This window comes from Achroia grisella, unplaced genomic scaffold (assembly GCF_030625045.1).
Source record: "Achroia grisella isolate CSIRO2021 unplaced genomic scaffold, CSIRO_AGI_Agris_v1 utg544, whole genome shotgun sequence".
NCBI lineage: Eukaryota > Metazoa > Arthropoda > Insecta > Lepidoptera > Pyralidae > Achroia > Achroia grisella.
The window spans coordinates 5,439,433-5,463,838 of NW_026712929.1; the positions used below are offsets into that span (position 1 = coordinate 5,439,433).

The following is a 24,406-nucleotide window of genomic DNA, read 5'->3' on the forward strand; positions in this document are numbered from 1 at the left end:
GTGGGTCATTTCTAAAAACATAGAGTACTACTATATTTTTAGCCATTAGGCTCGACGTACCTAGTCAGAGATATGGATTTACATTAGCATTCTATCACGACTCATATGCTTCATGTATAGCTATTTTCGATACTGTACGATATCCAAAATTTCAGCTCGTATGTAGGCGAATTCGCAATTGTCGCTGAAACGTGTACGTAATACAGATAATCCATATATATGCATGCTTCGTATATCAATATTTAAATCTGGCATCAGACGTGGCTTGAAATACGAACCATTTATGTTATTAATACTAATAATATTTCGTGTGCACACATTTTCAGAGATTTTTCGATCGATTTTGAGAGATTTTTTTAAGATAAGAGATAGCCTCTGTTGGTACTTGTAGTATCATATTGTACATTTGAAATTTCGTGGAAATACGTTTTGGAATTAACCGTATACATATGGCGTCACGAGCAGATCCACTTTATACACTGTTAGCAATAGATCCACATATAAGGAGGATGATAATATGAAAATGCAGTCAGGTCGGTTAAACCTTGGTGATGCATTTACTATAAATTAACAATTCCCATGGAGAATCATACATACATACATTGAAGACATAATACTAGCATCGCCATCACAAAGAATCCCCTCCCCTTTTTCGCCTACCATATTGTTCGCTATAATTTAATTATCCTATTTTTTTATTACAGATAATGACGTGGTGCTCCTGCCTGCTCCAACGGTGTACACTGACAGGATATCAATAGTTGATGACAAGATGAGTTCAAGTCAGTTAGTTAGGAAAGCAATCTGACATGGTACATTGATAACAATGGATTCATTAGTCTACATTACTAGCAATCTCATTACCACCTTTTTATAAAACACTAGCTGTCCCGGCAAACGTTGTTTTGCCTTAAAAAAAAAAAAATTAGGGGTGGACTACCCCTAACATTTAGGGGGATGAAAAATAGATGTTGGCCGATTCTCAGACCTACTTAATACGCTCACAAAATTTCATGAGAATCGGTCAAGCCGTTTCGGAGGAGTATGGGAACGAAAACTGTGACACGAGAATTTTATATATAAGATTATTATCAACAATCCACTCCTCCCACAAATCTACATTATACCTGCACCCGTACAAAGCCGGGTAACGCAAGCGAGAGTTGCTGTATACAAATAATACAAAGACTCTTTCTCTTCTAGTTAAAGATAATAAATACATGAGAAAGCTTTAAAATGTTTTACAATAAAAATAAACTAAATTAGTCCTTAAATTATACGTAATGACCGTAACCTTATATAAAAATCTTTTTCCAAAATTACTGGGGCTTTAATGTTACCAAATTAGGACTTAAGAGGCCTCTCTTGAAATTGCTCCGAGCGAAGTAGTCCTCAGTCCATTAGTACAGAAATAGGGAAGGGAATTTGTAAGCGTCCTGGACATGTATTTTTTTGAACACGTAATCGTGAAACGAGTTCATTTGTGTTTTTATATTCAATGTAACTGTCGGGTCTGTTTAGTGATACTCCAACTCTAAGGGTCTATGCAGACGGCCAGTAAATAGTAGACCATTAAAACTACCAAGTAGTTTGTTTTGTGAGCTGTGTTGTGGTTTTATGGCGCAGATTAGGCATTGAAATTAAAGGATAAGAGGCATGGCATTTTAGTGGCCCGAATGGCAACGCATGAGTGTCATGGGTTCCACATGGCAATGTGATGCCCATAGTGCATATTACATCATGTTACCACTTACCATATGGTGGATCATTAACTTGTTTACTATAATACAATAATAATAATAAAAAAATAACTTACAAGTTATTCCTTGTAAGAGTCTGGAGTCTGAACTCGGTCGGAACCTGTACTATAGATCTCCAATTTATATAAAAAGATACCAATGATTTAGCGGTTATAACTGTTATTGTATAAATACAATAATGTAGTACCATGTCAGGTTGGCCTGCACGAGGTCGCCCTGGAAACCGTCATGGTTTCCAGGGTATACACAGGGTCATCAACCCGCCAGCGTATGCCATGATTGTATGAGAGTGCACTATTCCTTTATGATTAGTTAAAAAACTTATCGATATTTTGTCAACTCAATGGCAATATGTTTCATCACAGCACAATTGACATTCCACTGCCCATTGGTTATCTTTTAATCACATGTGGCAGACAACTATCCTATTTTAAGCGCTAAAAAATAATAATATGCACATAAATAGCTTTATGTACAAAAATACTTTGTTTTAAGTAAGGCAAACTTTTAAAATTAAATTATGCAAACCATTGCTTGCAAATATGTATGAAGTGCTAAAAATTTTATAACAGTTTTATATATTATTTAAGTATTAGTGACGCAAAACAGCGTATAATATTAACTATCTTTATACATAGGCCCTTTCATGCGAGAATCAGCTTTCACTGTGAATCTGAAAAGACAAAGAGAACGAGAAAGACCGCGCGCGCCGACAATTAGCAATTTCCCGCGTCCATCAATCGAGCGTGCTTTAGCGCCTTTTTGAAATAATTAATTATCATTGCTATGTACTATGTATGACTATGTATTAAAGGGATAATTATAGAGTTATTTACAAAGTTTAAATTTAGAACGTAATAAAAAAAACTACTCTTTATGTTATATTCACGACAAGTATGTACAAGTCTTTATGTGCTACATAATATATGTAATACTACATAACCCTCTGGGTGCTTATTCGAATATCAAATGGCTTGTATTTTTTTATTGTTGTCTATGATCTTTTATGAAAAAACAGACGTCAGTTAAATATGTATTAAAACTTCCCTTTGCTCGTTCGCGCGAAAGCCGTTACTTTCGTTTCCCATGGGTGTTTCCATAAACCCTTTTTTAGTAGATGTCTAAGTTGCTTATGGAAGTTTTGTATACCATTGTTAGTTTCTAGTACGCTCTACCATATATTGATTTGTATGGAAAAGTATTCCCATTTAATCTACGAGGAAACGACCTACTTCGTGCTATATTCGTATTTTTTATAGTATTTTTTTCGTGTGAATGAATATGATATAGATGAAATTGCGTCAATATAGAAAGGTAGTTTTAAATGGTTAATATATATAATACAGATTTACTTAATATATACATACACCAAACCAAAGGCCTGTGATAACGTGCATGAAATGGAACAACTTTCCCAAAAAATGGTAAAGCAAAAAATTAATGTCTTTTTTTTTAATTTCATATAATCTGCGCAGTCCCGTGACCAATTTAGTAGGTATTTAAAGATGTATATAATATACATGTATTTAAGATTTTATACAGAGTTTTGTCTTGTTCTATTTGGTAAGTTTGAGACAGTTCTTGAGTTTTTTTTTCAATAAATTGTCGTTATCTCTATTTATTTATTATGATATGTTCTATTTATTTTTGTAATTTATTATACAGTATATATATATTATTGTTATTCATAATGTATACATTGTTATACAGGTAGTACAAAAATTCCAGAACACCTAAACTTTGATCACACTGAAAAATTATTTTCAGATTTACATGTTGCTTCATCTCAAAGAAATTTTGGATTGGTGATTATACTCTAGTTTTCGGTTTGGTATACCTTTTACGATTAACATAGAACTTGTTAAACTCACGACTCTGCCTGCGTGGCCGGGACTTATTGATTGACCGGGATAAAATGTCTTCTGTCTCGTTCCTTCTCTATAGTACTAGGTGCACCATAAATCCTGACTAATGTTATTAATTTGAGGTGTGCTTGTTTGTTACGGTTTCATGGTTTATTAGCTCAACCAATAGTAACGTTAGACATGTAAAAAGATTTTTTTATATGGAACTGGATATATAATGATGATGCCGATTAACCATGGCCAATATATGTACTTAGTAGCAGTTTACCCATCAGCGTGATCATGACATTTATCACGATATCACATGACACCTATGGTACTATTTATGCCTTGCTATTTTAAGGAATTAAGGTGTTATAGCTACAGACCCCATAATTCCACTGCTATATCTCTATCCCTTCAACCAACACATTTTATAACGCAAACAGGTTGACAACTAATATACGTGACTCAGAAATAGTTGAGTATCCATTCAGATGAGTACAAAGTTTGTTGTTCTTTGCACCAGTTATTACCCACTCAGTACCACATATCCCATTATTTTAGGTTGACTGGAAGAGATCTCTTCTAGGGATAAGTCCACCTTTGCTCACATTGTCTCTAAATTATAATATCTTTGTATTATCTGTGCAATAAAGAATATATAAAGTTTGTACTCTGTAAAAGTATTTGGGATACAGTAAAAGAAAATATTTTTTATCCCATGGCATCATCATCATCATCATCGCAGCCCGAAAGACGTCCACTGCTGGACATAGGCCTCCCCTAAAGATCTCCACGACGATCGGTCCTGCGCTGCTCGCATCCAATGCCCTCCAGCGATCTTGACCAGATCGTCGGTCCACCTTGCGTCTTCCGGTCCGTGGTCGCCACTCGAGGACTTTACTGCCCCAACGGCCATCTGTCTTATGAGCTGTGTGCCCCGCCCATTACCACTTCAGAGTCGCAATTCTCGGCTATGTCGGTCACTCTGCTTTTTCTGCGGATCTCCTCATTTCTGATTCGATCACGCAGAGTAACTCCGAGCATAGCCTTCTCCATTCCCCTTTGTATCCCCTGGCAATCGACCATAAATGAACGAAATTGAGAGCAGAAGATAGTATAATTCTGAGAAGTTACAGCACAAAACTTTTCTTTTCACAAAAAGACAAAAGAATTTTTAGGTATTCACATAATTTGATATCAAAAGGGACATACATTAATTTGTCAAAGTCTTACGAGATTTATGGCATAGACAAGTTCGGAACTTCTTAAATACTTTTTCAGTGGGAATATCCGTAGATGTTGAATATATACGAATACAGTTGAGAAAATGATATTCCCATGAGTACAAATTGTTAAGGTTAATAGTTGATATTTTCACATTATGCTGAGAATATTTGAGCACAACTTTACTGGTAAATTTTAATAAAATATGAACTAGGGTAGTCTATATATATTTTTATAGATTTTAAATATAATAATTTACCAATAAAGGCTATAAAAGAATAGCAAGGACTCATGCCCCTGAGTTGTAAACCGTTTTGTTTCGATAAATGCCTGTTAATTTTATTATGAGCAGTAATTATTATACTTTATTATTTGAGGCAAATATAGATGATTAATATTATTAAATATATTTTAGAGGGCAAATTATTTCCACACAAAAATTTGAACCGAACTCCCAAATATTTGATCTCTTTATTGTCAAATAAAAACGTAATATATATTTAAAAGAAACCAACCTTACTAGAGGGTTGCATGCCGCCATGACTTCCGGGCTAAAGTTATTTACATTTCAAATGCGTCTCTACCTTTAATTATGGCAGGTGAGAATGGTACTTAACCCTTTTAGCACTTTGCAATGGTAGGGATTGTGAATTTTTTATACAGTCCAAATTAGTTGAGATGGGCCTATATATTTTTATTTCGTATTACAACAGCGGCTTACAGGTGCAGCTATTACAGAGACGAAATTGGTTTTTTAAATAAATTGTCTTAATTTTATAAAAATAAATGTAGGAATTTTGTCATTCAGTTCGTCCATAACAAAATAATAATATGATCCTTTTTATTTCTAATATTAGTCCAGATATAAGACCTTTTTTAAATCTAGAAAATTATTCGTTGAGGCCCATCGGCTTAGGGGCCTAATATTAAAAAAAATATATAAAGCTATTATTATATTGTATATATACGAGTATGTTTAATACTATGTTGTTTTGACTAGCTTGTATTAGTGATTTTCTACATTGTCTCATTTTTAGCGACTTACATTCCCGCACATTTCAAATATGAGTATACATGTTTACATCGATCTAAGTGTCTTTCTATTTATTTTACGTACATATTTACATAATAGTCTCTTATTTATTATTTATTTAGTTAGTTTCTTTAGGGAATATGGTAGAATTACCGATCGATAGCGTTCTTTATCGAAAAAACGAACGGTATATAATTCGAAAAATGGTCCGAAACAATGACCGGCCCATAACAATACAATGAAAGTTTCAGGAAAGTGGGGAGGCTTTATTTAACTCGCTTTTGTTATTGTGACACGGGTTCAACAGGCTAACAACTCGGAAACAATAGGACCATATCGCTGTGAATCTGTAACGATATACCTACAACAGGAATGGCAATTTCACGATACGTGTGCGATAGTTGCGAATTCCAATGGCGCAGATGGTTATTCGATTCATAGTTACGTACCTATTAAATAGTATTATACATGATATACGTATTATTATTATAGTGAACAATCCAAAACGTTTTTTTTTGAGGAATGAAAAAATAGCTATCTCTCTATCTGATTGGAAGTGGTAACTGTCATTAAGTAAGGTCCGTCGTACCCGTCATGTGTTCTCGTACCGGAGGACTACAGTATCCTGGCTACAAGTTTCAGTTGGAAGGTGAGATGTCGCAGTAAGACCTCAACATTCAACAGGTAAGCAAAAGGTACCTAAAGACTTTACAAAGTCTAGCTCAGAAGTCTCAATATATTTAAATTTTTGATGACAAAAAGCAGTTATTACGATTTAATACCCTATAAATTTGCTGTATTATAATCGATTCATAAAACAGATATGTCTGTTGATGTTATCAACAGTCATATCATATTGCCAGTTTACAGTGAACTGTATTACTATATTAATAAATAATTAGTAATTTGGTATCAAAACTCATTAATTATTAATATGACAGATATTGTTTTGAGCGCCATTGGCGGATCGATAGAGTTGTTGTAAAATTATAGTCACGTGTGATATCATTATTCTATTAGAAAAAAATAGTAAAAAAAACTATTATCGCGTACGCTTTGGAAATTATTGACATTATTGAGAAAAAAACCAAAAAAGTTCAGGATATATTATAGTGTATCTGTTATAGTATAAGATATAATATATTAAGAAAGATGTTACAAATGAATGTGGATGGTTATAAGGGCAGAGGAAGGCCAAAAAAGAGATGGATGGACTGTGTGAAAGATGATATGGTAAGAAAGGAAGTAAATAACGCGATGACTGCGAACAGGGAAGAATGGAAGCGAAAAACATATTACGCCGACCCCAAATAAATGGGATAAGGATGAAGCAGATGATGATGATCTGTGATAGTATATCTAATACTTTTTAATTTAAAAAATAACTAAAATTATTAACCTAAAACTAAAAACTTTAAAAAATTTAATATCATAACTAATTAATACATACAAAACATAAATTATTTTATTAAAAAGAATTCCTTTTTAATAACATAAGGTTCCGAAGATACTGGCAGCGTTCCACCTTTGAATAGCTATACTAATTCTTTTTATTTAATGGAAATTGTAATAGTGCAAGTGGATTATATCATCATTCAATACTTAATATGTGAATATGTAGACAGTTATTATTAAGGGAAAGATAGAAGGGAAAAGGGGGAGAGGAAGACCGAGGCACAGGTAATTCAAGCAAATTAAAAACAGAAATTAAGTCGTGATTTATGAACGTTTAAAGAGTATGATAGAAGATCGTGGAAAGTGGCAAGAAATCCTTCGACAAGAGCGTCGCTCTTAAATTATGAATGATTGAAGGAATGTAGGTATCTAGAACGTTTCTGGATTTTAAGTATGTTATATAAATTAATATATAAAGAGATTAAATTGCTTAATTGTAATTAACAAACTCAGTCTAGTCCCGATCTAAGCATGTAAATAACTTGTGTTACATGTACTAGACAACTGATGTAAATACATATATATTACGTAATATACATAGAAAATACCGATACAAAACACTCATACTGATGAATTAATAGTTTTGTAACGTGCAAGGAATCGAACCCGCGACTATCGGACGTAAGACGGTCTGCTAAACCGCTAAAACACAGAGTCATTATTATTCCCAAGAACTGAAACTAACGAGAAATTAAACAACGATATTATTCTAGAAAAATGTTCTCAACGGGAATTTCATGATCCTCTAAAGAGGCACTAAAGTGACCCAGAATGACTCTTAAACCCGCCAATTTTAGCTGTTTTAATAAAAATCGTTATAAATTTATTTTTAAAGATCCCACAGTTCAGCTTTGTTGGTTGGTCGGTGGGTTCTCGGTCTTAACTGCGGTCGTTCCAAGGATTATTCAAGTTAACGAGACCATCGTAGATTTTATTATAAACTTAAACGAACTTTAAACGAATTAAATTTACGACAATAATAATCTTTAATAAATAGTGCATATATTTTTTATAAAATAAAATTATTATATATTAATTTATATATGTTGTATATAATGTATTGCGGTATAATGGATTGTATAATGTACTGAAACGGGAACTGAAGGAAATCCCAACTGAAGTAGCTAGTTGAACCGGAAAATTATAAAGATGCACGAGAGCCGAAAATAATATAGAACATATGAATAGATTATTTTGACTTTAATAAAGGAAAAATGCAATAAATATTATAAATTTATGATATACTTGTTCGGGACAATATTGTTCCATACTAGTACAACTAGATGACGCTGTATTTTTTCATACAAATTTCTAAAACGCGGTATTAATATTTTTTTGTTATACCTTATAGAGATATGTATTTTTTTTTATTTATACGTTTGAATCAATATATGGTTGCAACCTCGTAACTGTATATTATTTAATAAAAAAGTACAAACACTATATCAATAGATATCAAGAACATCGATTTTATACAGTACTAGTAGCAAATATAGTTCATAGTTCTATCACGACAAATAAATATGAATATAAAATGTATGTACTACTTCAAATACCTATGTGTTAGTCCAAAGTTCAGATTTAAATTAGTATTATAAGAGAATCGCTTGAATTCCTGAGTTACTGGTCTTATAATCAGTTTCTATAAATTTGGGGTCACAAAATTAATCTATCTAATTACGTTCGTTCGAAATTTCCATTAAAGTTGTGACACACAAGCGACGGTGACTTACATTCAAATTAGTTGGAATTTCTGAGAACTTCGAGTAATTGTGAAAATATTTCTTTTAAAAGAGATTATAAGTTAGTGATCGCGGGTTCGAAGTCGACAGACATTTATAATTTCATATGTTTTTATATTAAAAGTAAATGGCAATCATCTCACACATAATTTATATTTCTTATGTATGATAATGTAAAGGTGTACCCGATTACGCTAACGGTTTACGCTGGCGGAGCATCAGTGGAGGATAAAATAAGCATCAGGTCACTTAGCCAAACGTGGTAAATTCACCATGAATTTATCACAATAGTTTCCAAAGGTAACGTGGATGTCACAACCTGACATAAAGAACGTTTGAATAAATGTAAATTTAAAATTACATTTATTCAAAAGAACAACACCGTGTTGTTCTTGTAATGAGTCTGCTTTCCGAATGAGTGATGGAATAAAAAATATAACAATTCAAAAGTGCTTATATTGAGTATATTTGAATAAAGATTATTCCTATTCTATTCAAATAGGTATTACAAAATTTTTGGGTGCAATAAATGTGAAATGCAGAGTTCGAAAATAAATATTAATATGCACACAAATATATTACAGTGATAATATAAATATATTACGCTGAGTTGTAAATATTATTGTTTATATTCATAATTAAAACTCGCTACTATAAACAAATTGATATAAATATATAGTATGTGTAAATACATATTTTAATTGCACATTTCTGAAATGAGAGCATGATGACGTATTATATCGAGGGAATTCAACATACATTGACGGCCGTGGGCCGGTTTAACACAGTACCTTATTCCTAGCAGGGGAATTGTAAATGCGTTGCCGTCGTTTTAAGTAGGAATAAGCACTTTTCTTGAAGGTTTTCAATATCATTTTAAATGACTAATGATGTGATAATGATAATGATATGTATTATATTTAAGGCAATTTAAATAGGCAAAATACAACGGGACATAATATTCTATAATGACAAATAATATATACATGTTTATCGCAAATAAATTTTATTTGATTTCATTGTGATTCGAAAATATCATTGCTGGAAGATGATTACATAATATAGTTGTGTGTGGCAAAATGTTTCTTGTAAAATGCACGGTGGAGGACCGCCATTCATTCAGGTGGTTTTTTAGTTTCTGGCAGGTAGTGCGATGGTGAAATTCGGCAGCTGATATTAATCCGAACAATTCTTCAGAACACTCTCCGTGATATTATATGGCACAAGATGCACAGAGATGCAATGCCTCGCAGCAAAGTGTAGTCTATCACAAAGACGTTGATTACCAATGATTCTGGCTGCTCGGTTATGAATACGGTCAAATGGGAGTAACTGCTAATGTGGTACTATTACTATTTAAATAGTTATGAAATAGTAATTTTAAAATATTTATTAATAATTTGTACAAATAACAAATCAAATTAATACAGCACGACAGTAAGTACGTCTTCTACAACGTTAAATTCAAACATGCAGAGCAAAATATGACCATTCCTATACTAATATCATAAAAACTAAAGTTTGTGAGTATGGATAGATAGATGGATGGATATTTGTTACTCATTCAAGCAAAAACTACTTAACAAATTATGATGAAACTTTAGGGTAATATAGTTTATACATCAAAAAAAAATATTTCATGCGAGTGAGTGCGAGCACAGTTAGTAATTATATATGTTATCTTATATAGCGCCATTTAGTCCCAAACAAAGCACAGCTTTATTGGTACATTTTTAAATTTTAATTTATGACATTTATATGATATTTTGATTATTATAAATGCTATAAATTATAAACTAAAAATGTTATACATAAATCTTAAATTTGGTGTGTGTGAAACCGCGGGCATAGCTAGTATTTGATATAATTCGTTTTAGATATCCTTATATAAGTTTATACATAAGTGAACGAAAAATGAGGTAAACTGGAGCCAAGTGGAAAGTTGGTTTTCCTAGAGTCATTAGGAGATATGGCGGGCGGAAACTAAACGAGCCAGTTGTGTCGTCGCTTCGAGTTCACACGTATATAACTTAGTTTATTGATATGACCACGTCGATAATCGTTGGCACTGGCAACTCGTTAAGAATTTATAGAAATGTCTTATACAAGTGTACACATGGCGTTCAAAAATGTACTCTATACCCGAGAGACATAAAATAATATTTAAGATTAGCTGCACTCGCGACTTCGTGGAATTTAAGTTTATTTTTCAAAAATAAAAGGAGCCTAAGTTACTCCTTATTACATCAGCTACCTGCCAAGAAAAGTCCTGTCAAAATCGGACAGACAGGCAGACCAAATTTGTAAAAAAAGTAATTTTGGTGTATATTCATATGCATGTTTTTTACTACATGCATATGAGTATCGTATATTCATATGCATGTAGTAAAAAACAGTTACTTCAATATTACAAACAGACACTTCAATTTTATATATATGTATAGATGAACCTACGTGAAGCTGATGTGTCTGATGAATGAGAGCTATTGAGGGTCTTATGAGGAGAAATACGAAGTCAAAAGAAAATGCGACTAATATGACAGCGATATGTAATAGAACTAGTACAGCCGCGTAACTTCGTCTGCATCACACTTCCCATGACATTTATCATTATATTTCGGCCAATTTACATAATATCTTTTAAAATTATAGCCGATGTGTTATTCTTATATATAAGCTATATTACTGTAAAGTTTCATGAAAATCCGTTTAGTAGTTTTTGCGTGAAAAAGTAACAAACATCCATCCATACTCACAAATTTTGGCTTTTATAATATTAGTAAGATGTTACAAAAATAATATGTGAAAAAATATGATTATAAAATTAAAAAATAATATAAAAACCTATTAAAGAGTTCGCTATACTACGGTTTTACTTGAAAGTGTGTATAATGAGCATGTAATGGAGCGTAATTAGTACAAATTTAATATTAAAAGCTACCAGGTTTTTTTTATTTTTTTTAAATTAGGTAACTTAATTTTGTTTATATAATAGTATTGGCCCAAATTATAAATCTTGCTGTTTCTTGCGTTATAAAATAACCTCAGTGGTCCAGCGGTTTATAACATCGCTTTGCTTTCGAATGGTATGGTTCGATGTCTCGCACGGTATGTATGTATAATTATAATTGTTTGTATAGGTCTGGGTGTTTTATAGTATAATATGTATGTATTTACATCAGTTGTCTAGTATCACAAATAACGCACGTTGTGCTGGCCTGAGACCATATGGCGCTGTGTGAATTATCCAGTGGAAAAAACGGTAAATGCAAAAAAGTCTCTAAAAACGATAGAATATTGCAACAAGTTATACATTTAACATTAAGTAAATTAGGTATAGATTTGAACAGATCAATAAAAATTAAATATAATAAATATTATTTTTAACTCTACACCATTTAGTTTCGATTCATGCGTGTTAATATTCATTGTATAAGAAAGTGAAGTAATTTCAATGAAGTGAACTATTTCAATTATCTTACATAATTGATTATGTAAGATAATTCATCAGAAAATAGCAATAATATAGAAGGTTCTAGGATTGCCAACCACTAATCCTGAACGCTGTATATAATGTAATCTACAGCGGAATACCAAAACCTAAATAAATTCCATTCAATTAACTGTCAATAATTTATTTTCTAATTCGGTTTATCGGCTCTGGAAGTTTTAGTATTCTGCCAAGCCCACGTTAAGTTAGTCTTATAGGCATCTTAAATGAAGGTAGACGCGCTAAAGTAATACTATCTAGGTATATATAATTTACAAGAATATAATCTACTTGTATTATTGTGCCTAGACGTATGTTTGTATGAAGGACTCGCTGGTCTAGCGGTTAAGCATACTGTCTTACATCAGATAGTCGCGGGTTCGATTCCTCGCAGGACAAGAACATTTGTATTTGTGAATATGATTGTTTGTAACGGCTCTGCAAAGCTTGGGATTAGATGGATGAACAAACGTAAAATCTACATTCAGTTACAAAATAAAAGTAGGTAAGTCGCAGCAAAAGTTCCGTTTTATCTGAAAAGATGCACAGGTGAGCTGAGCTTAGCAAAAGTTCTGGACCAGTGAACATGCTGTAGAAACGATTATGTTAAGTGGATTTGAACAAATTTCTTTAGTTATTTATTTACGTTGCTTTACACAATTATGGTATATTAACGAAATAATTCATACACATATCATGTACCTTTTGGCACTGCACGGTGGAAGAGAGGCGGACGTTTTAAATATTATACTAATCAACATTTTGCAAGTATTCTTCGAATTTGTTTCTTTACGTAGCATAATTAAATAAGAACCAAGTCACCATTGGAGCAGATTCGTAATTCAATGGGTTCTTCCATTAGTGGAAGCTAAAGCATCGTAGAGTGGCTTCATAAAGCTTGCAAGGAGTCGATTAACGAGTCTAGTTCAACATGTACCTTGTTGCTGAATATTCGATATGTGAACCACATTACAACTACTGTCTTACTAACCCTACTGGGCGGGGCTATTGGGCTCCCTAAAATATGATCGAGCGCAGTGTTGACTGGCTCAACCGTCATACTCGTGAACGAGTGCTGCTTGTAAGGACTGGTCTGCTCTAATCATGACTGATTTACTCTTAGTTACTCAACCAGTTGGTTGTATATTTAATATTTTCTCTATTTGAGTATTTAATTGAAATAATGCTAGTTGGTAGTTTATATTCACACACTTCAATTTAAAAATGTAAAGTAACAACAAAATTATTTAAAAGAGTAACACGCAAGTTTTTTGCTTTATTTTCTTCATAACTTCATTACAACTAAAAAGACACCTTTCCGAATGAGCGGTACATTGAAAAAAAAATGTTATGACTATTCAAAAGTGCTTCAGTGTAAGTATTCGTACCCTGCGAAGAATCGAACTCGCGACTATCGGAGGTATGATATGCTAAGTCGCTACACCACAAAGACTGTTCAAATTGACATAAAGTTATCAAGATTGTCAGTTTATAAGTTTAAGGATACTAAACTACATCCATTTATTCAATAACCTAACGTAATTTATAAACGTATAAGGTACAAAATTGTTACAACTCCTTAAAAATTAACAATTAAACCGAAACTGCGTATTACTAAACTGTATAGGAATCCATTATTAATACGGTTCGATCAATTGAAAAACGAATACTATATGTGTCACGTAATGATTTTTCTGTATTTTTTACACTAAAGCATTTTTATTCATTGCCTATCGTGTTTCTACTTATTTTATGTTTTGTATGTACTTTTCTCCTGTTTCCATATTATCTACATGTTCGATATTTAAATCCGTCTCCCTAAGGATGCCTTGAAAGGTTTGCTTTCAGCAATAAGGCCGCCTTATTGTAACTATACATGTGCTCTTAAATATATTATTTATGTCTTTTCTTTACATTCGCTGGTATTTTTATAGATGTATCCAAGTAGAAAAATTAAATCAAATCAAAATATCTTTATTCACGTAGGTCTATTACATACTCTTATGATATGTCAAATCTATGAGCTTTCGAGCTAAGGAGAGCTGACAAGAAACTCAACTCTTTTTCAAAGGAGCTGTTATGATTACAAAAATAAAGATTTATTTTTAGTTTTAGTAGTTTAACAAATGAAAATAATGAGGTAATCAAAGGTATTATTAACTGACATTTTGATGGATATATTTCATAATAATAATAACCCTGGATACATCACACAGCGCCCTCTACACCCAAACTAAATAGAGTTTATGTTATGGGTACTAGACAACTAATAGACTATTTACGAACATAGATCTTTTTGTAAATATTTACATAATATACATAAAAACACTCAGACCGATACAAGGAATTACAAATGTGTGTACTGTGCGATAAATTAAACCCGCAGTATAACGGTGTGTTATACATAACATAACATATGTACATAATAACACCTAGACCGATTCAAAATATCATACTCATGAATACAAATGTTTGTACTGTGCGAGGTATTGAAGCCGCGACCATCGGAAATGAATCGGTACTAAACCTTTAGTTCACCGAGGCCATCAAGGCCATCATTAAAATTCAAAGTGGCGATCCTACCCCTGTCTCTCGAATTAGTATAACGTTTCAGTCAGAAAAAAAATAACTATACTATTTTTCGTTATCGGCCAGATTTGAACTTACAACCTTTAGTTTAGTCCAGATAGAAGACTACTTGACCCGGAATTTACCAAAATAAAATTTGAGTTTGAATTTTTTCCTTACTGTGTGTTACAAATAAAGTATATTCTATCTATCTATCTAATAAATAGCTGCCTGACGTAACTTCACGTTAGTTCTGAATTAGTGCTCATATAACGTAACTTTTCTTTTTAATATAAAGTTATAGCTAGACCCAATGTAATAAATAAATATAGCTCAAAAGGGAATATACCTTGAATTCAGTATTATGTAAAGTTAAATATTCCACTGGGAAGATCAAGCGATATACTTCATTTTTGGGCTTAAAAATAATAAATTTAGCGAGGTGAAATATGTAATGTAATATTTACACAATGTAAATTACAATTTATTTTTACAAATTTATAATTTATAAAACAGATCTACATTTATCCATTAATATGATTAATTAATATAATATGACCATTATTTTGTATATTACTTTGATGAACACTTTTGTGCTTATATTCAGTTTATTTAAACAATTATTATTTCCATTTATATTACATAATATAATATAATATAATATCTTGTTTGACATTCCAGCAATATAAAAAAAATCTTTATTAACTCCAATATTAAAGTCTTCAACGCCAAATGATACTTTAAGATATTTCACCTACGAGCACCTAAAATCATTGTTAATTCAATTTTGAAAATCAATTCAAACACGATCCAATCGCTTCTTATTTGCATAGAGTTCAAATTAAGCTGGGTTTAATGAAGGAATGCAACTTACTCGTTAGTCACCGCACTCGATTGATGCACCTGCAAGCAAAGAGATCGTTCATTAACATCCGAGTTTGTACAGCTTCCATTGGTATCAATTTGTACTAATTGATTAAATGAATCTAGACAGATCTACGATTTAAACGAGATTAAATTAATTCAAAAGTTTATATGTTGTAAATTATTACTATTATTTTATATTATTATTATTATTTTATATTAATAAACTTTTGAATTAATTTAATTATTAGATATTAGTAATGTATAATAATTACTCTTCATTCATATTGATTAAGTATGAATATAAAACCTTCTTGGCCATTTAAGTATATTTTACTTTTTATTTATGTAATGATTCGAAGTTCGAAATTTGAAAATTATTATAACGAAATTTGAAAAAGTTTGCAACCATAACATAGCGTATTAATAATTCATTTTTTATTTTGTAAATCACTTAATATTAAACACTAGTGGATAAAAGGAAGTGGTATTATTTTATTGGATCCGTTAAACACGTATCGTGTTCAATTCCTGTACAAATATATCCATTTATGTAGTATATCGATGTATATTGTATATACATTTCTCATTATAAATGTCCTTTAATATGTTTTTCAGTCTTAAAAATCTTGACGTAAAAGCGTACCAAAAGTGCCATCTCAGCTTAGTTTGGGTACTGTGTATGTGACATATTTAATTACATAGTAACAGTGCCCGCGGTTTCAAACGCATGAAATTTATAGCGTATATGTTATTCCGACGTATAATCTACATTACTGTAAACTTTTATCAAAATTCATTCAATAGTTTTTGCGTGAAGAATAAACAAGGGGGCGAGTGTAGATGGTACTCCAAACCCGCGGAAGGACTTATGGAGCAGCTGAAGGCCAGCTCCTGCCTGAGGGATACGACTTTAGTCTGAGGGCACCACTAGGGGTTCGAACCTCGGCACAGGCCGTCGTAATATCGATCCCCGTTTGAATTGGATGGGGGATAGATCGGAGGTAAGATTACTGATGCAAAAAGAAAGATGTTCTATATTTGAAAATGACACAAAAATAGTTAACAATGTTGTTTTTTTTTTAAATATTGTAGTCAGGTTAATTCTTATAGATCTGCAAGCATATTTTACGCATACAGCAAGAATATTTTGCGAAATAAAATTCTAACTACATATAATGTGATTCTAAATTCAAATGTTTTGGAAACGTAAATAACAATACAGAAATGTAAATAAATTGTATATCTGTGAAAGACATCGTCAATAACAAAGAAATAACATGTGGATAATTGAAATTACAGGCCACTAAAGAATAAAGAAATAATTTACGATCGCAAAAATTAAAACGTAGAATTGCTTTTACAATTTCTTTGTTAATTCGAATCTTGATTTAAATTCGAATTTATATGATGTAGATATTTGAATTAATGTTGAAATTCTTTACATTATCAAACTAAATGCAATGTGAACCGTATTACTAGTAGTTACAGAGTTATTTATATCACACTATCGAGCCGTCCCGGCTTCAAACAGATGCATTATAAAACTTTGAAATTTTTAGCTTATTATATAAGCTATACTATAATACGCATGTATTATGCATATAAACCTTCGTCTTGAAACACAGTATATATTGCTGGAAACTACGTTAAAATACGTTATGTAATTTAAAAGATATAAGCGAACAGACAACGTCGGCGAATTTGTTTTATACTACATAAATATATTAAATAACGTAATTTTAATAGACACAAACATATCGTCAATTAAGGTATCGTAAACTGTCGAAATTCTGATGAATCCAACACTTGACATGTCCACATTTCGTTCGGTATATTTTGAATCCAAACGTGGCAGGGGTTGAGCCCATCGTTGTCTATCGGATTCATTTTTATCCATGTTTCCTTCACCGGAAACTTAATCAGAAATATAAATAGCCAAACAACGTTTTTTTGTTGGTCAGGTTTGTATTCAGAGCCATGGGCGTAAATTAGGGTAATTAACCTCTAGACCAGACAATTATTATAGAATGCTAATGTTATATTAATTTTGTTTATGTGTGTATTACTTGAGGTACTACTGAATAAGGCTGAATCTTGTAAGAAATTAGGTCAAGGATGTCTCTTCATTCAAATCAGAACAAACAAATTACGTTTGATGCGATAAACAAATATAATGGCCTGGCGCCATTAAGTTAAGCTTCTTCGTAGTGAGAAATTATTCAAAACGCTAAGATTGATAAATAATAATTCAAAAATTACGATACACAAAAATATCTATTATATGCGAAAGTTTGTGAATATGAAGGGATAGATGGATGGATCTTTGTTACTCTGTCACCCAAAAGGTATTGACCGGATTTTATGAAACTTTACAGCAATATAGGTTATACATCAGAATATTGCATAGGCGATAAACGTCATGTGAGTGAAACCGCAGGCACAGCTAGTCTACAATATAACAAAAGTACAACAGTGTAGGTATGCAAACAGCAACCCGGCCCAGCCCTCATGTAGCCACGCCCAAACTTCCACCAAACAATTCCAGGTCAATTCAAATTCAAGCGAACACAGACCACAAACGTTATATAACTTGGATTACTATATTAATAATAATCTTACGTAATATCCTCTTTACTTAGATGTCAAATAAATTATTCGTTTGGACGTATAATTTATATATCAACGATTCGATGTTCAAATTTATAAAATACGATATAAATATGTAATTATTTCGTATTTTATAAATTTGAATAACGAATCGTATTTAATAAGAATGTACATATGTATATTCTTAAAAAAATATTACAATTTAATAATCGAACAAATAAATTATTCGGTTCGATATTTAAATTTAATGTAAATAATGTAATTAATTTTTCATTTAGATATTTAAACAAGAGTCATTATAACACCTAAAGGATTGTGTGAGATTTATTTTTAACTATTCCTGTCAACAATTTAATTTGTATTCCCGTAATGATAGGTTCTATTTTCAAATTTCAAATGGTAAAGGTAATAATTTATTAAACAATTTAAAATCAATATCTGAATAAAATTTAAATTATTTAAAAATTGTACAAAAAATTAAAATCATACGTTAAGACTGACTGTGGTTATACTATAAAGGAAATATTTGGTTTTATTAACAATTTCGGAGGGAAAAGTTATTTTATTAGAATTGTAATCTTTTGTTGTCTTCTATTATGATTGTTTATTCGAAGGTCGTCCAAAGACTCCTGAACATTCGTAATGTAATCAATCGTGATTGCGTATTTCTATTGTACTTAGATTCTAAAATAAGGAAAAGAACCTACCAATTTCTTTTTTATCTATCTATATGAAATAAAGTTGATGTTTTACTTGTCTGCTTGTAGGTTTTTTGTTTATCTGTTTACAATATATTTGATACGTTTTTTTATAAAAGATAATAGAATGGCGCACCTGCATACACTAACGGTTTACACTGGCGAAGACTGGCGAAGTCCAGTAGAAGATAAAGGATGATTAAGAAATCAGGTCAGTTAGGTAATTTCAGCGAATTGAGCTGGATATTACTATGATGGTTTCTAGGACCGCGTGGAGGTCGACGGGTTAGGACACATTTCGATCGATGGAACCACTTAATATCATTCCTAATAGTTCCCTTCCCTCTATTAATTATGATTAAGAGTATGCGCTTTAAGACGCATTTTTTTTTCAATCGACCTTAAAGGAAGAGGCGTTAGATTCTCAGTAAACTAGTGACTCCATGCCTAGTATACTATATCGGGTCGACTTTAACGTGGTCTCCCCTGAAAACTACCGTAGTTAAATGACCAGTTGAATTTCAATCTTTTCAAATCTATTATCTTCCACTAGACAGCACACGGATGCGCCACTCCACATTATTCCTTTAAAAAAAATCAATCTTAAATGTTTATCTACTTCACCGGCTTATTAAAAACAGTTTGATCTTTTTAGGGTGTATTAATTTATTTAATACCGAACAAAGTCGCACAAAAAACTAGTCTTAAAAAAAAACGAAGTTCAATTGCAGTAAAATTAATAAATGTATAATTAAAGAAATAAATTATATTTATGATAGCGAAATATAATTGTTGAACCCTATCGTAACTCCTCTATTATGTAACAGATTACCATACAAATATTAGCTATTAGAACTGACGTACATATGAACAAAGTGGAATAAATCCCGATGGGGTATGTTCAAATGTTTGTTTTATGGTAAAAGAATGGTACGTACCAACCGTTTAACAACACGCAACATGTAAGAATTCCATATTCAAATAATTGTTATGTGAATAAGAATATACGCAATAAGAAATCAAATGATTTTGAAAAAAGAATGTCGTAGATAATAACCATTTCACTTTTATTTAATGTAAATTTAATTTAATAAAAAATAATTTAATTAATTAATTATTTAATTAATTGCACATCTTAAAGGTATCTACATTATAAATGTAATATATTTATTCAAATTGTAATTGATTATCGCAATTCTTAATTACTTTTAAAAATCGATTACTTTTAAAATATATTTGGAATAATTGTTAAATTCTTGATTTTATTAACTTTATACCACATTATTAATTACATATTAACAATTACATATTAATAAAAAAAAATGGTTCTATTTTTAAAATTCCTTATTCTTTCTCCAAGAGTTAAGTGAAACTTTAACAACTTAGCTTGCCAACTTCGTAACACGTTCCTTGCATTACAAATGGAAACTCTTTACAAAACTTTTATTTCTGGCCAAATATTTAAAAAAAGAATATGCTTTGGTAATTTAAAAAAGGAAATTTTTGAAAATAGAATACAAATATCGTATAAAGGGGCGTACCCACCTGTGATATATCGGCCGGGCTACTGCTTCGGTGGCGCGACTTCAAATGCCGTGCGGCGGGCGAGTTTCGCGCGAAGTACGGACTATACACTACTGCAGTTGCAAAGAACCTGCTTTGAAGATTGATCGCTCGTATTTCAGCCCCTGGGATGTTTGGACTGTGTATCACTTTCGATTTACCAAATTGACTCTTCGATATTTGAAAGAGTTGCTCTAAAGAGTAAATATAGGGAGCATATTTTTAATAGGAATAGGAATTTGAAAATGGAATTTTCGATTAATTTTATTACATTTATAGAAATGAAAGAAAATAATATATTTATTATTTTATAAAACTCGGGCGTGTAAGAAATATACAAATTAATATAATTAATTATGTTTATAACATTAATTAGGATGACAGAAAATTGCTTTTATTTGTATCTTATATTTTAATCCAATAATGCATCAATTAGATGGATACAAAATGAAAACATTAAATCAACTCTAAATACTAGTGTATATATATTGTATTAGTAATTTGGATATAAGTGTATTGGTTAATGCTATCCCAGAACAATGTTAGCGACGTTAAAAATAGTGGCTTTTGAATTTTTTGCTTCAATAGACAAGAAAATCAAAAACCGTTTCACCAACTTAAAAGAGGTTTACACTGACATATTGTAGTCAAAATTTATGTTTTAAGTTTATGTTTTAAAATTTTATATTTCTCGAAACATTTTATGTTTACTTCATTTTGGTTGTAAATATGAAAGTTGAATTAAATAATACGTTTTATTGTAAGATCAACGCGTACAAAATTTAAAAAAAATCATAGCATCTTTATTCATGTACTTTTATGATTTGTCAAATCCACCGTCAGTACGGAATGATTTCGAGATGAGAAGAAAAGACAAAGAAATAAAATAAAATAATATTGGCGGCATAACTAGTATCATATTCAAATTGAATGCGAATTCAAAATTCATTTATACAATTTTTTTCTCCACCGTCTAGTTCAGTATATATATATAAAACCTGTTTACAGACAGTTAAAAATATATCCGCGGCCTCATGTGAGGGTCTCTTAAAATCCGCCTCAATCAATACTCCGCCCGTTTGTTGGAGTTCCACAGATGTCATCACGGAGGTATGCGCTCTTGCTTTGATTTGAAAATTTTGTATCTGTATTTCTTCCTTAAAGAATAACATCAATTACTTGTTTGTTTAGGACCAGCTAACCTCCTAACCGCTACTTCATCCACGTTCTATTTGATTTAGGTTTATTAAAAAAAAATCTAAAACAAAAATTAGCCTTGTACCGCTGGGCCATTTTAGAGATTAGCAAGAACATACATATAGACAGACATACAGACATTTTTTAAATACATGAACATGAAGCTAGCAGTGAATTTAAAACAAAAACCTTTTCAACTAGTGTAAAATCAAAGTTTTGTGACTGGGCCACGTTTGGTATTTATAAGTCTAGGGCTAATCTTTACGAACTTTACGAAAAACGAAGCTATATATCCGATCCCTTATTTCATGAACATGTAAAATCTTATTCGAAAATATTTAAAAAGGTTTGTCATTAAGTCTCTCTATTTAGGTAAAATAATAACTAAATCTAAAGATAAAATAAAAGCCACTTGGAAAGTAATAAATAGCGAAACTGGAAAAGTTAATTTTCAAAATAGCAAAATAGCTTTAAATATTAATAACAAATTGGTAAATTCCGACACAGAGGTCGCGGATACATTCGAATCTTATTTCACTAATATTCCATTAATTACGACACAGGCTCTAAAATCTTCCCCGTCTGCTGCTGAAACTTTACTAACAGACAATGTTAGCAAGTCACACACTTTAGACATACATCATCAGTAGAAATAATGAAAATATTCAAACAGCTTAATAATAAAAAAACAGAGGATCTATGGGGTATATCTATTAAAATACTGGATAGTATAATGGAAATTATTGCGCCCTCTCTTGCTTTTATTTTCAATAAATGTATAGATGAAGGTAAATTTCCTAACATAATGAAAATTAGTAAAATCATACCGCTTTTTAAATCTGGAGATAGGAGTGACCCAATAAATTATAGACCTATATCTATACTCCCAGCACTCAGTAAAATTTTTGAAAAAATAATCCTTATGCAGCTTGTCAGTTATTTCAATTTAAATAATTTAATCCACAATAGTCAATTCGGTTTTTCCAACGTTCGGTTTTTCGGTCGTTCAACTACAGACGCAGGTGCAGAGTTGCTTAGACACGTATTTGCTGCATGGGAAACTAAAATGGATGCGATAGGTGTTTTTTGTGACCTTTCTAAGGCTTTTGATTGCGTTGATCATAATACATTGCTAAAAAAACTTGCTTTTTATGGCGTCAAAGACAATGCTTTAAATTTAATAAAATCTTATCTATCTGATAGAATACAGAAAGTGAAGGTTAGCAACGCTACGTCTGATGGGTCACTTGTGCAAATGGGTGTACCTCAAGGATCTATTCTCGGTCCATTTTTATTCCTAGTTTACATTAATGATCTCCCATATACCATGCAGGATAGATGCGGCATAGTATTATTTGCAGACGATACTTCATTGATTTTTAAAGTTAATAGAATGACTAATAATTATGACGATGTAAATAGTGCTTTGCGGCGTCTCCTGCACTGGTTTACAACTAACAATCTTATGTTAAACGCTAAAAAAACAAAATGTGTTAATTTCTCTCTGTCTAAAAGTTTTAATACTAATTGCAATATTAAATTAAATGACGAATCTCTCGAATTTATAGAATCTACTGTCTTTCTAGGAATCACACTAGATAATAAAACACAATGGGGTGCACAAATTCAAAGCCTTGCAGCGAAACTAAGTTCAGCAGCTTTTGCCGTGCGTAAGGTTAGACAGTACACTGATACTGATACTGCTAGATTAGTCTATTTTAGTTATTTTCATAGTTTACTCTCTTATGGAATATTACTATGGGGAAAAGCGGCAGATATTAAAAATATATTCATATTACAAAAACGTGCCGTTCGAGCGATCTACTGTATGAAGAGTCGTGACTCATTAAGAGAGAAATTCAAAGAGGCAAATATTCTCACCGTTGCTTCTCAATTTATATATTCAAATATCCTATATGTTCATAAAAATCTTGACTTATTTCCAAAAAACAGCAATATTCATAATATTAATACAAGATTTAAAGACAAACTTGCTGTCCCCAAGTATCGTTTAGAAAAAGTTAATAGGTCTTTTATGGGAATAGGTATAAAAATTTACAATAAGATACCAAAGGATATGTTGGAATTACCCTTAAATAAATTCAAAACATCTGTTAAATCATATTTACTGAGCAAAGCCTATTACTCACTAAACGATTACTTGAATGACGAGTGTGCATGGCAATAGTTGTTCATGCACTGAATTTTCATTTAATGTTAGATATAGACACCTATATAAATATACATTGTAAATAAACTGGCTTTAAAAAAAAAAAGTAATTCAATTGAGTTTCTTGCCAGTTCTTCTCAATTGGATCTATATACCGAACTGGACGGTAGGGAAAAAAATAA

General features: G+C 31.4%; 1 protein-coding gene across 1 annotated transcript in view; it reads right to left on the minus strand.

Annotated features, from left to right (window-relative positions):
- LOC131847839 (calexcitin-2) overlaps nt 1-20,909 on the minus strand; it is a 40,754-nt gene extending 19,845 nt beyond the window's left edge. Inside the window, exons 1-2 of the mRNA XM_059197507.1 lie at nt 20,840-20,909; nt 15,997-16,025 (exon numbers count right to left, since the gene is read on the minus strand). The gene's annotated coding sequence lies outside the window, so the exon portion shown is untranslated. The remainder of the gene's footprint in view (nt 1-15,996; nt 16,026-20,839) is intronic.
- Between the last annotated feature and the right edge of the window lie 3,497 nt (nt 20,910-24,406).